This window comes from Phyllobates terribilis, unplaced genomic scaffold, assembly GCF_046119375.1.
Source record: "Phyllobates terribilis strain yellow unplaced genomic scaffold, ASM4611937v1 Scaffold_40__1_contigs__length_11209783, whole genome shotgun sequence".
Classification (NCBI taxonomy): Eukaryota; Metazoa; Chordata; class Amphibia; order Anura; family Dendrobatidae; genus Phyllobates; species Phyllobates terribilis.
The window spans coordinates 3,552,916-3,565,965 of record NW_027362800.1 but is presented as its reverse complement, the minus strand read 5'-3'; the positions used below and the strand labels follow the sequence as shown (position 1 = coordinate 3,565,965).

The window sequence follows — 13,050 nt, the reverse complement described above, 5'->3', positions numbered from 1 at the left end:
GGTTCTTGGGATGATGGTTGGAGGAAGGTGAGTACGGGTACCACAACTGCACCATTGACTTGAGTCCAAGACCGAGGGAAGTCCCCGAGCACGGTACTAACCATATCTTCCCTTTCCTCTACGGGTCGATGGTCTTCTTGTTCCTCTTCAGGGTTCCTCAGTTGTTCGGGACACTTCTTCAGGTGGTCCCGGGATACAATGGCTGTGGTTTCCCCTCCGTCTTTACTGATGGTACAGACCTTCGGGTTTTCGTGGCTTGAGGGCAGTACGGTGTACGGGTCCTTCTCCCACTGGTCGTCCAACTTGTGGAGCCGTCTCTTCCTCTTCAAGACCTGCTCTCCGGGTACCAGGGGAACAGCGGGAGCATACTGGTTGTATGTCTTCTCTTGTCTTTCCCTAGCCTGACAGAGACTTCGCTCCACGCTCTCCTGTACTCTCCGGTACTGCTGCTGCCTCTCTGTGTCCCAGTCTGTTTCTGGTGAAGTGTCCTCGGGTGTCAGGACTCCCATTTCCAGGTCAACAGGTAACTTACCAGGTCTTGCCCTCATTAGGTAAGCCGGGGTACAATTGGTGGAACCTACCGGGATGTGGTTGTATAGGTCCACCAGATCGGGCAACTTCTCAGGCCACAGACTGCGTTCTTCCAGGGGCAATGTTTTTAGAAGATCCATTACCACCTGGTTCATTTTTTCACAAAGTCCATTAGTTTGCGGATGGTAGGGTGTCGTCCTTATCTTCCGGCAGCCATACAGATTGCAGAATTCCTGGAAGACCTCCGCTTCAAAGGCAGGTCCCTGGTCCGTCAGCACTTGGTCCGGGTACCCGTGTGGACGGCAGAAGTGCTGCTGGAAGGCTCTAGCTGCTGTTTGAGCCGTTAAGTCCTTGACGGGGACGACAACCAAGAACCGGGAGTAATGATCCACGATGGTTAACGCGTAGACGTAGCCACTTCTGCTTGGGGTCAGTTTTACATGATCCAAGGCTACCAGTTCCAACGGTTGCCGGGTGACGATGGACTGCAGGGGAGTCTTCTGGCTGGCCCGGTCCTTCCTTCTCAGATTGCACGGGCCACAGTCTCTGCACCACTTCTCGATGGTTCCCCTCATGCCTACCCAGTGGAACCGCTCGCGCAGCAGGAACTCCAGCTTTTTCCACCCGAAGTGTCCAGCTCCGCCGTGGTATGCCTCCATCACCATGGCTGCGTCTCTTCGGGGCACCACTACTTGCCAGAGTAGTTCATGCGTCCGGGAGTTGACCATTCTGCGGCACAACTTCCCCTTGTAAAGGAATAGTCGACTCTTCTCCGCCCATAGTTGTTTGGCTTCCTCCGGAGCGTCTGGTTCAAGGCGAGCCTCCGGCCGAGTCAGCATCTCCTTCACCAGTCGGACGGCAGGGTCGCTGTCTTGCGTTTCCGCCCAGTTGTAGTGGGGTAAGGGGTTCAACGTAGCAGCCTGCTTACCCCTTACCCGGTGGGAATACTGGATAGTCCCATGACGGTGGAACGCAGGGAGTTCAACTTCTTCCAGTCCCTCCGGATCTTCTCCTCCGTCCGGCAGGTTGGGCATCCTGGACAGGGCGTCCGTGTTGGTATTGGAGCGTCCTGCCCGGTATTTAATTGTGAACTCGTAGTTGGACAGACGGGCCATCCACCTCTGCTCCAGGGCACCGAGTCTTGCCGTGTCCAGGTGTGTCAGCGGGTTGTTATCCGTGTACACGGTGAACCGGGAAGAAGCGAGGTAATGCTTAAAGCGCTCAGTGATTGCCCATACTACGGCCAGGAACTCTAACTTAAATGAGCTGTAATTCTCGGGGTTCCTTTCGGTGGGTCGCAGTTTTCGGCTGGCGTAGGCGATTACTCGTTCCTTCCCCTGCTGGATCTGGGACAGTACGGCTCCTAGCCCGATGTTACTGGCGTCGGTGTAGAGGATAAAGGGCTGGCTATAATCCGGGTACGCCAGGATTTCGTCCCCCGTGAGGGCCATCTTCAGCTGGCGGAAGGACTCTTCTTCCAGCTCTTCCCATTTGAAGGGCGGCTTCTGGTTCTTGGCCTTCCGGGACTGGCCTATCAGGAGGTCCTGCATAGGTGCTGCCTTTTTGGTGAAACCGGGAATAAACCTTCGGTAGTAGCCTACCAACCCGAGGAACTGCCGCACTTCTTTTACGCTGGAGGGGCTTGGCCATTCCTTAATTGCGGTGATTTTATCAGGGTCGGGAGCCACTCCGTCAGCGCTCACCACGTGTCCCAGGTACTGCACCTTTGGTTTCAGGAGGTGACACTTGGAGGGTTTCACCTTTAGGCCGTAACTCGCCAGAGCCTCGAACACTTCCGCCAGGTGTTTCAGGTGGTCCTCATACGTCTTGGAATATACGATGACATCGTCCAGGTACAACAGGACCGTCTCGAAGTTTCTGTGGCCCAGACAACACTCCATTAGGCGTTGGAAGGTTCCTGGTGCGTTGCAGAGTCCGAACGGCATGCAGGTGAACTCGCTAAGTCCCATCGGGGTGGTGAATGCGGTCTTCTCCCGGTCCGCCTCTGCTACAGGAACCTGCCAGTACCCGCTAGTGAGATCCAAGGTAGAGAAGAAGTTAGCAGATCTTAAAGCAGCCAATGACTCCTCTATCCTTGGTAAGGGGTACGCATCCTTGTGTGTGATACGGTTGATTTTCCGGTAATCTACACACATCCTCATGGTGTTGTCTTTCTTTTTGACTAAAACTAATGGGGCTGCCCAGGGGCTACAACTATCCCGGATTACCCCAGCCTCCTTCATGTCTCTAAGCATCCCCTTGGCGTGTTGGTAATGTGCAGGGGGTACGGGTCGATACCTCTCTTTTATGGGAGGATGATCTCCCGTGGGGATGCGGTGTTCTACCCCCTTGACTCGCCCGAAGTCTAACGGGTGTTTACTAAACACTCTCTCATACTCTTGAACCACCCGATAGACTCCTTGTTTCTGATGTGAGGGAGTGGAGTCAGTACCCAGATGTAGTTGCTGACACCAGTCCTCCATGTCTTTCTTAGAGCCGTTACCTTCCTCCGGGTGAGATGGAGGCAAGGGTTCCACAGATTGTATAGAATTTTGATTAGTGATATATAATTTGGCTAACGTGGCATACCGGGGCAGGTATACTTCCCTCTCCCCGATATTTATTATGCGAACGGGCACCCTCCCATGGCGTACATTGACCACCCCCCGTGCTGTCAAAATGGTGGGCCTACTGTCTGAGTAAACTGGTTCTACCATTGCCTGGTAATCTCTACCTCTCAGACCAATAGCTGCCCGGCACCAAATCATCATTTCACTTTTTGGGGGCATGGCAATAGGAAAAGGGTCACACATTCTTACGCTACCAATCTCACCGCCGGAGAGTTCTACTTGTTGCCGTTGCATCAGTGCCCGGATCTCTTTCTGGAGCACCCGCTGCTCGCCGGAGCTGGCGTTCTTGGCAACCTGCTGTAAAAGGAAAATCACCTCTGCAAGACAATTTTCAATTACGTTAGTTCCTAGAGTTATTTTTGGGTGACTCTCATGTTTATCAATATCTACAATGATCAGTCCCTGTGCGGCCAGTTCGACTCTACCGATTTTGAGGGTCACCTCTTTAAATCCGATCTGTGGCACGGGCTGGCCATTGCTGGCGATGATACTCAAGTCGTCGTCAGGGTAGCGGGTAATATCCGAGTCATTCCAGTACTGCTTGAAGAGCACGTACGGGATGGTGGTGACCTGTGACCCGGTATCCAGTAGGGCACTCATGGGAATGCCATCCAGTACCACAGGCAAGACTGGACGTCCTCCCACATATCTGTCGCGCCAGTTCGATGGGCCTGGTGATCTTTTTCCTGGGGGTTGGACCTCTACCCCAGGTTGTGCCCGTTTAAAGAACAGTACCTTGCCATATGTCCGGGTTGATTGCAGCGGCGGCAGATGGGTCGTCCGTCCTCACTGTATCGGTCACTGGGTCTTCCTCTGGCCGGTAGGGTCCTCCTTGGTCGACGCCACGGGATGTCCTCCGGTCCGGATGCCAGCTGGATTTTCCCTGGGGTGGAAACCTGTAAAGACTGCACAGTTCGGGTTAGCGCAGCAACGCTCTTAACTAGCTCTTGGACCTGATGGTGTAGGTCTGGAGCCGGGTCATTGTCCAAAGCCTGCGCATCAGCTCCCACAGGCCCTGCCGACAAGGGCGCCGCCTCCTGGTGGTAAGTGATAGCTGGGCGCCTGTGGGTCACAACGCCACCCGGTGCTGGTTCTCGGAGCACCCGGATAGCTCTATCCTTGAACTGTGCAAAGTCCAGATGGGGATCCTGTAAGGCCATTGCCCGCAACTGGGTTCGGTGGGCATTGCAATATAAACCCTCTATAAATTGTTCAGTCAACAGCCTGTCCTCGTTTCCCACCCCATCAGGGTCGGTCTGCTTTATGGCCCTCAGGGCCTCTTGTAGGTTTAGTGCATAGTCCCTTATACTCTCATGCGCTCGCTGCTTGCACCCGTAGAATCTAAGCTTAATCTCAGCTGATGTGCGGGTATCAAAGGTGTCCTTCAGCCGGGTTAGTATCCCTGCGACAGTCTTCCTCCCAGGTGGCCAGGATTTTACTTCCCTTTTGGCTGCCCCGGTTAGTTGGGCCACCAGGATGCTCACTTTTTGCTCTTCTGTGAGGGGGTACACCTGGAAGAGGCTATCCAGCTTTTCTCTAAAGTCATGCAGGGTATGTGACTCCCCTGAGTACTGGGGTAGCCAAGCTGCTCCCGGGATATAGGGCATGGTGAAGGGCATAACTGCAGCAGCGGTAGCGCTGGCGGGGGTTGAGGCAGTGAAGCTCTCCTCCGTATCCGACATCTTCCTCCCCCCTAGTGGACCGTGGCCTACCTTGCGATGATCCTCTTCCGTAGGCCGCGGCTCCGCAGTGGATCGTCAGGGTTGAGGACCTTCCGTCGCGCTCCTGTGACGTCGGCGTCTGCTGGGCTCCTTCCAGGACCTTACGCAACGTCCGGACGTGAGGCGGGGCTTCAGTTCTCGCGCGCTTTCGGAGTCCACGCCCCTCTTCTTCCCGCGCGGCGTCCTCAAGATGGCGTCCAACGGCGGGAAAACTCCACGGATGGCGGGAAGAAGGCCGAAGATGGCGCCGGATGGCGGGAAACTTCACCGATGGCGGGAAGAAGGCTGAAGATGGCGCCGGATGGCGGGAATCTTCACCACTGGTAAGTTTGAAAAGTCTCTTTTTCAGGCACGCAGTACCCGGTGGTTGCGGGCACGAAATCCTGCCGACTACGCCAAAATTGACGCGCCCCTGGGCCTGTGTCGCGCTGCGAGAGCTTACCCAGAGCCGGATCTGTTGAGGGTTGTAGTCTCGCGGCGGTGACCCGGTCCGTGCCCAGGGAGTCAAACTGGACGGCAGTCTGTTAGCGGTAAATGGTTGATGACTACGCCACCCGTTGAGTGCAGCCAGGGGGCTGCTGCTGCAGGGCAGACCGCTGAGGCCGATGGTGGGATTGTGCAGCGTGATAGTATAACCCCCAACGGGAGGGGTATGGCCTCAGGGCAGCCGACGTGGATGATGGGGGTAGCAGGAACCACTCAGAGACGGTACGGTGTAGTTCAGGGTCTTTACTGGTAACAACAAAAGACCCTCCCGGAGTACTTGCTAGCGGATGGGGCCTGGTCAGTCCTTGAGCAGATGGGATCTCCCCTGGCCAGGCGTAGTTGTAGGCCTCCCAAACTGACTGTACTCTTCTGGCTACCTTGCTAGGAGCTGATGTAAGTAGCCCACGTCCCTGAGTGTACCGTGTGGTGCTCACCCGTATGGCCGGTGACTCGGGGCCTTCTAATGGCTTCCGCTCCACGATGGCGGTGCTGGTCCCACGCGTGTGACCGTGCCTTCGGGCTTCTGGGCCAGAGGACCTGAAATCCCCTGCCTGACGGATTCTGCTGCTGGGTAGGAATTAGTCCCCACAGCCTCGGACTCCGGGTCCGGTAAAAAGTCTTCTTAGTCAGGGCGAACTCTGCAGCTGCCAGCCCCTGACTCCTTGTAACTGCTGTTTCTTCCTATGCTGTCTCTACTTCTTCTCTTCTTCTACTCACTCACCCTGCCTCAGCCCCAGGTTTTTATAGGGGAAGTTCTTCCCCTCCCAAGACTGGGCAGGAGGTGTGGCATGCACAGGATCCCTGACCAAAGGACCTCCCACCTGCTCTCAGACATAACATTACGTTACTGTGGCAACCAGACCCCTGGGGTGTCACACAAGCATTTTGGAGCTTTCACCTAAATAACTACAGGTGGTGAGATAAGCTGCACAATATAATTGACCTTTCAGTATATTGTTGCACACACACCATCTATTTAGCAAATGCCCTTGTTATCAACAGCAGCCTTTTAAACTCACCTGAGCTAACAGGTATGTGAGCTGGTTACTCTGCTGCGCTTAAAATTTCTTTTTTGGTTTGCTACAATGCCTTTTCTGAAACGTTGTCTCCCTCTGCTGGAACACTGACTTCTTTCATTTAATGCCTGCAGACTATAAAAGAGAAACCAACCCAAAAAGTTTGGTTGATTAGTCTGTGGCATTCTTTTAAACTGTTGCTTATGGCGGTCTCAGTGAGCTTCTCAGTGACATTCAGCCATCCAGGTATCCCGCCTGCAGTAGACGGAATGTGGCAATGGAACGCTGGCTGCGCGTGTCATAATAGGCTCTGAGCCTTTATATACCTGCGCACAGCAGCAGCCACCTTCAGTCTGCTGCTGGACAGCCAGCAGCAGCAGCAGCAGGAGAGGTAATTAATCAGCAACCCTCCTGCTAAGGGTAGACAGCTGCTCGTTCCACCCCCCCCCCCCCCCGCCTTAATTGGTTCTCCTCCCTTCCAACGGTGTTGAGGCGGGTGGGAACAGCCGGGGGTTGAGGGTACTGTGCTAAAAGAGGTGGAGTTATGCAGATCTAAAACGCGTGGATTGCAGCAGCAGCAAGCCGAAAAGTGCAGGCATGTGAGGGATCTAGAGGTTGACAGCATGTCTTCTTAACGGGAGTCCAGGTGGCCATCTCCACAAATGGACTTTTCAGAATCCTTGGGTGGCACCGTAGTCGGAAACCAATTCTGGTTATCGCTTCTCGGCCTTTTGGCTAAGATCAAGTGTAGTATCTGTTCTTATCAGTTTAATATCTGATACGTCCCCTATCTGGGGACCATATATTAAATGGATTTTTAGAACAGGGAGATGGAAAAAGAGCTTGCTCTGTCCACTCCACGCATTGACCTGGTATTGCAGTATCTCCAGGACCGGTGCACCCCTTCTTTAATGCAGTTTCTAAAATCAGAAAGAATTGAATTCAATGCTTTTTGTTCATTTTGCTTGTTTGTCGGATTTTGGGATGGACTCTTTGGCTTTGCTTTTCTTCTCCTCATTGGATTTTTCATGTTAAAAGTTGCAGAAGCCAGATGACAAGCTCATTTTGGTTCAACTTCAGCAACTGTGCATTGCATTGCCATGTAATGTAATGTAATGCAATGCTATCTATCTAGCTCTCCCTCTATACTTCCTTTTGGATAAACAGACATATTAGGCAAGCATTTTGGAGCTTTCACCTAAATAACTACAGGTGGTGAGATAAGCTGCACAATATAATTGACCTTTCAGTATATTGTTGCACACACACCATCTATTTAGCAAATGCCCTTGTTATCAACAGCAGCCTTTTAAACTCACCTGAGCTAACAGGTATGTGAGCTGGTTACTCTGCTGCGCTTAAAATTTCTTTTTTGGTTTGCTACAATGCCTTTTCTGAAACGTTGTCTCCCTCTGCTGGAACACTGACTTCTTTCATTTAATGCCTGCAGACTATAAAAGAGAAACCAACCCAAAAAGTTTGGTTGATTAGTCTGTGGCATTCTTTTAAACTGTTGCTTATGGCGGTCTCTGTGAGCTTCTCAGTGACATTCAGCCATCCAGGTATCCCGCCTGCAGTAGACGGAATGTGGCAATGGAACGCTGGCTGCGCGTGTCATAATAGGCTCTGAGCCTTTATATACCTGCGCACAGCAGCAGCCACCTTCAGTCTGCTGCTGGACAGCCAGCAGCAGCAGCAGCAGGAGAGGTAATTAATCAGCAACCCTCCTGCTAAGGGTAGACAGCTGCTCGTTCCACCCCCCCCCCCCCCGCCTTAATTGGTTCTCCTCCCTTCCAACGGTGTTGAGGCGGGTGGGAACAGCCGGGGGTTGAGGGTACTGTGCTAAAAGAGGTGGAGTTATGCAGATCTAAAACGCGTGGATTGCAGCAGCAGCAAGCCGAAAAGTGCAGGCATGTGAGGGATCTAGAGGTTGACAGCATGTCTTCTTAACGGGAGTCCAGGTGGCCATCTCCACAAATGGACTTTTCAGAATCCTTGGGTGGCACCGTAGTCGGAAACCAATTCTGGTTATCGCTTCTCGGCCTTTTGGCTAAGATCAAGTGTAGTATCTGTTCTTATCAGTTTAATATCTGATACGTCCCCTATCTGGGGACCATATATTAAATGGATTTTTAGAACAGGGAGATGGAAAAAGAGCTTGCTCTGTCCACTCCACGCATTGACCTGGTATTGCAGTATCTCCAGGACCGGTGCACCCCTTCTTAAATGCAGTTTCTAAAATCAGAAAGAATTGAATTCAATGCTTTTTGTTCATTTTGCTTGTTTGTCGGATTTTGGGATGGACTCTTTGGCTTTGCTTTTCTTCTCCTCATTGGATTTTTCATGTTAAAAGTTGCAGAAGCCAGATGACAAGCTCATTTTGGTTCAACTTCAGCAACTGTGCATTGCATTGCCATGTAATGTAATGTAATGCAATGCTATCTATCTAGCTCTCCCTCTATACTTCCTTTTGGATAAACAGACATATTAGGCAAGCATTTTGGAGCTTTCACCTAAATAACTACAGGTGGTGAGATAAGCTGCACAATATAATTGACCTTTCAGTATATTGTTGCACACACACCATCTATTTAGCAAATGCCCTTGTTATCAACAGCAGCCTTTTAAACTCACCTGAGCTAACAGGTATGTGAGCTGGTTACTCTGCTGCGCTTAAAATTTCTTTTTTGGTTTGCTACAATGCCTTTTCTGAAACGTTGTCTCCCTCTGCTGGAACACTGACTTCTTTCATTTAATGCCTGCAGACTATAAAAGAGAAACCAACCCAAAAAGTTTGGTTGATTAGTCTGTGGCATTCTTTTAAACTGTTGCTTATGGCGGTCTCTGTGAGCTTCTCAGTGAGATTCAGCCATCCAGGTATCCCGCCTGCAGTAGACGGAATGTGGCAATGGAACGCTGGCTGCGCGTGTCATAATAGGCTCTGAGCCTTTATATACCTGCGCACAGCAGCAGCCACCTTCAGTCTGCTGCTGGACAGCCAGCAGCAGCAGCAGCAGGAGAGGTAATTAATCAGCAACCCTCCTGCTAAGGGTAGACAGCTGCTCGTTCCACCCCCCCCCCCCCCCGCCTTAATTGGTTCTCCTCCCTTCCAACGGTGTTGAGGCGGGTGGGAACAGCCGGGGGTTGAGGGTACTGTGCTAAAAGAGGTGGAGTTATGCAGATCTAAAACGCGTGGATTGCAGCAGCAGCAAGCCGAAAAGTGCAGGCATGTGAGGGATCTAGAGGTTGACAGCATGTCTTCTTAACGGGAGTCCAGGTGGCCATCTCCACAAATGGACTTTTCAGAATCCTTGGGTGGCACCGTAGTCGGAAACCAATTCTGGTTATCGCTTCTCGGCCTTTTGGCTAAGATCAAGTGTAGTATCTGTTCTTATCAGTTTAATATCTGATACGTCCCCTATCTGGGGACGATATATTAAATGGATTTTTAGAACAGGGAGATGGAAAAAGAGCTTGCTCTGTCCACTCCACGCATTGACCTGGTATTGCAGTATCTCCAGGACCGGTGCACCCCTTCTTTAATGCAGTTTCTAAAATCAGAAAGAATTGAATTCAATGCTTTTTGTTCATTTTGCTTGTTTGTCGGATTTTGGGATGGACTCTTTGGCTTTGCTTTTCTTCTCCTCATTGGATTTTTCATGTTAAAAGTTGCAGAAGCCAGATGACAAGCTCATTTTGGTTCAACTTCAGCAACTGTGCATTGCATTGCCATGTAATGTAATGTAATGCAATGCTATCTATCTAGCTCTCCCTCTATACTTCCTTTTGGATAAACAGACATATTAGGCAAGCATTTTGGAGCTTTCACCTAAATAACTACAGGTGGTGAGATAAGCTGCACAATATAATTGACCTTTCAGTATATTGTTGCACACACACCATCTATTTAGCAAATGCCCTTGTTATCAACAGCAGCCTTTTAAACTCACCTGAGCTAACAGGTATGTGAGCTGGTTACTCTGCTGCGCTTAAAATTTCTTTTTTGGTTTGCTACAATGCCTTTTCTGAAACGTTGTCTCCCTCTGCTGGAACACTGACTTCTTTCATTTAATGCCTGCAGACTATAAAAGAGAAACCAACCCAAAAAGTTTGGTTGATTAGTCTGTGGCATTCTTTTAAACTGTTGCTTATGGCGGTCTCTGTGAGCTTCTCAGTGACATTCAGCCATCCAGGTATCCCGCCTGCAGTAGACGGAATGTGGCAATGGAACGCTGGCTGCGCGTGTCATAATAGGCTCTGAGCCTTTATATACCTGCGCACAGCAGCAGCCACCTTCAGTCTGCTGCTGGACAGCCAGCAGCAGCAGCAGCAGGAGAGGTAATTAATCAGCAACCCTCCTGCTAAGGGTAGACAGCTGCTCGTTCCACCCCCCCCCCCCCCCGCCTTAATTGGTTCTCCTCCCTTCCAACGGTGTTGAGGTGGGTGGGAACAGCCGGGGGTTGAGGGTACTGTGCTAAAAGAGGTGGAGTTATGCAGATCTAAAACGCGTGGATTGCAGCAGCAGCAAGCCGAAAAGTGCAGGCATGAGAGGGATCTAGAGGTTGACAGCATGTCTTCTTAACGGGAGTCCAGGTGGCCATCTCCACAAATGGACTTTTCAGAATCCTTGGGTGGCACCGTAGTCGGAAACCAATTCTGGTTATCGCTTCTCGGCCTTTTGGCTAAGATCAAGTGTAGTATCTGTTCTTATCAGTTTAATATCTGATACGTCCCCTATCTGGGGACCATATATTAAATGGATTTTTAGAACAGGGAGATGGAAAAAGAGCTTGCTCTGTCCACTCCACGCATTGACCTGGTATTGCAGTATCTCCAGGACCGGTGCACCCCTTCTTTAATGCAGTTTCTAAAATCAGAAAGAATTGAATTCAATGCTTTTTGTTCATTTTGCTTGTTTGTCGGATTTTGGGATGGACTCTTTGGCTTTGCTTTTCTTCTCCTCATTGGATTTTTCATGTTAAAAGTTGCAGAAGCCAGATGACAAGCTCATTTTGGTTCAACTTCAGCAACTGTGCATTGCATTGCCATGTAATGTAATGTAATGCAATGCTATCTATCTAGCTCTCCCTCTATACTTCCTTTTGGATAAACAGACATATTAGGCAAGCATTTTGGAGCTTTCACCTAAATAACTACAGGTGGTGAGATAAGCTGCACAATATAATTGACCTTTCAGTATATTGTTGCACACACACCATCTATTTAGCAAATGCCCTTGTTATCAACAGCAGCCTTTTAAACTCACCTGAGCTAACAGGTATGTGAGCTGGTTACTCTGCTGCGCTTAAAATTTCTTTTTTGGTTTGCTACAATGCCTTTTCTGAAACGTTGTCTCCCTCTGCTGGAACACTGACTTCTTTCATTTAATGCCTGCAGACTATAAAAGAGAAACCAACCCAAAAAGTTTGGTTGATTAGTCTGTGGCATTCTTTTAAACTGTTGCTTATGGCGGTCTCTGTGAGCTTCTCAGTGACATTCAGCCATCCAGGTATCCCGCCTGCAGTAGACGGAATGTGGCAATGGAACGCTGGCTGCGCGTGTCATAATAGGCTCCTAGCCTTTATATACCTGCGCACAGCAGCAGCCACCTTCAGTCTGCTGCTGGACAGCCAGCAGCAGCAGCAGCAGGAGAGGTAATTAATCAGCAACCCTCCTGCTAAGGGTAGACAGCTGCTCGTTCCACCCCCCCCCCCCCCCGCCTTAATTGGTTCTCCTCCCTTCCAACGGTGTTGAGGCGGGTGGGAACAGCCGGGGGTTGAGGGTACTGTGCTAAAAGAGGTGGAGTTATGCAGATCTAAAACGCGTGGATTGCAGCAGCAGCAAGCCGAAAAGTGCAGGCATGTGAGGGATCTAGAGGTTGACAGCATGTCTTCTTAACGGGAGTCCAGGTGGCCATCTCCACAAATGGACTTTTCAGAATCCTTGGGTGGCACCGTAGTCGGAAACCAATTCTGGTTATCGCTTCTCGGCCTTTTGGCTAAGATCAAGTGTAGTATCTGTTCTTATCAGTTTAATATCTGATACGTCCCCTATCTGGGGACCATATATTAAATGGATTTTTAGAACAGGGAGATGGAAAAAGAGCTTGCTCTGTCCACTCCACGCATTGACCTGGTATTGCAGTATCTCCAGGACCGGTGCACCCCTTCTTTAATGCAGTTTCTAAAATCAGAAAGAATTGAATTCAATGCTTTTTGTTCATTTTGCTTGTTTGTCGGATTTTGGGATGGACTCTTTGGCTTTGCTTTTCTTCTCCTCATTGGATTTTTCATGTTAAAAGTTGCAGAAGCCAGATGACAAGCTCATTTTGGTTCAACTTCAGCAACTGTGCATTGCATTGCCATGTAATGTAATGTAATGCAATGCTATCTATCTAGCTCTCCCTCTATACTTCCTTTTGGATAAACAGACATATTAGGCAAGCATTTTGGAGCTTTCACCTAAATAACTACAGGTGGTGAGATAAGCTGCACAATATAATTGACCTTTCAGTATATTGTTGCACACACACCATCTATTTAGCAAATGCCCTTGTTATCAACAGCAGCCTTTTAAACTCACCTGAGCTAACAGGTATGTGAGCTGGTTACTCTGCTGCGCTTAAAATTTCTTTTTTGGTTTGCTACAATGCCTTTTCTGAAACGT

General features: G+C 50.1%; 5 non-coding genes across 5 annotated transcripts; all 5 read left to right on the top strand.

Moving 5' to 3' along the window:
- The first annotated feature begins 7,099 nt into the window (after positions 1 to 7,099).
- On the top strand, positions 7,100 to 7,290 carry LOC141186882 (U2 spliceosomal RNA). The gene has a single exon (XR_012261119.1). It is a non-coding gene; the product is annotated as a U2 spliceosomal RNA (small nuclear RNA).
- A 1,124-nt stretch (positions 7,291 to 8,414) lies between these two features.
- LOC141186881 (U2 spliceosomal RNA) lies at positions 8,415 to 8,605 on the top strand. The gene has a single exon (XR_012261118.1). It is a non-coding gene; the product is annotated as a U2 spliceosomal RNA (small nuclear RNA).
- Positions 8,606 to 9,730: 1,125 nt separating this feature from the next.
- Positions 9,731 to 9,921, top strand: LOC141191168 (U2 spliceosomal RNA). The gene has a single exon (XR_012265168.1). It is a non-coding gene; the product is annotated as a U2 spliceosomal RNA (small nuclear RNA).
- Positions 9,922 to 11,046: 1,125 nt separating this feature from the next.
- Positions 11,047 to 11,237, top strand: LOC141186880 (U2 spliceosomal RNA). The gene has a single exon (XR_012261117.1). It is a non-coding gene; the product is annotated as a U2 spliceosomal RNA (small nuclear RNA).
- A 1,125-nt stretch (positions 11,238 to 12,362) lies between these two features.
- On the top strand, positions 12,363 to 12,553 carry LOC141186879 (U2 spliceosomal RNA). Its single transcript, XR_012261116.1, has one exon. It is a non-coding gene; the product is annotated as a U2 spliceosomal RNA (small nuclear RNA).
- Positions 12,554 to 13,050: the final 497 nt, after the last annotated feature.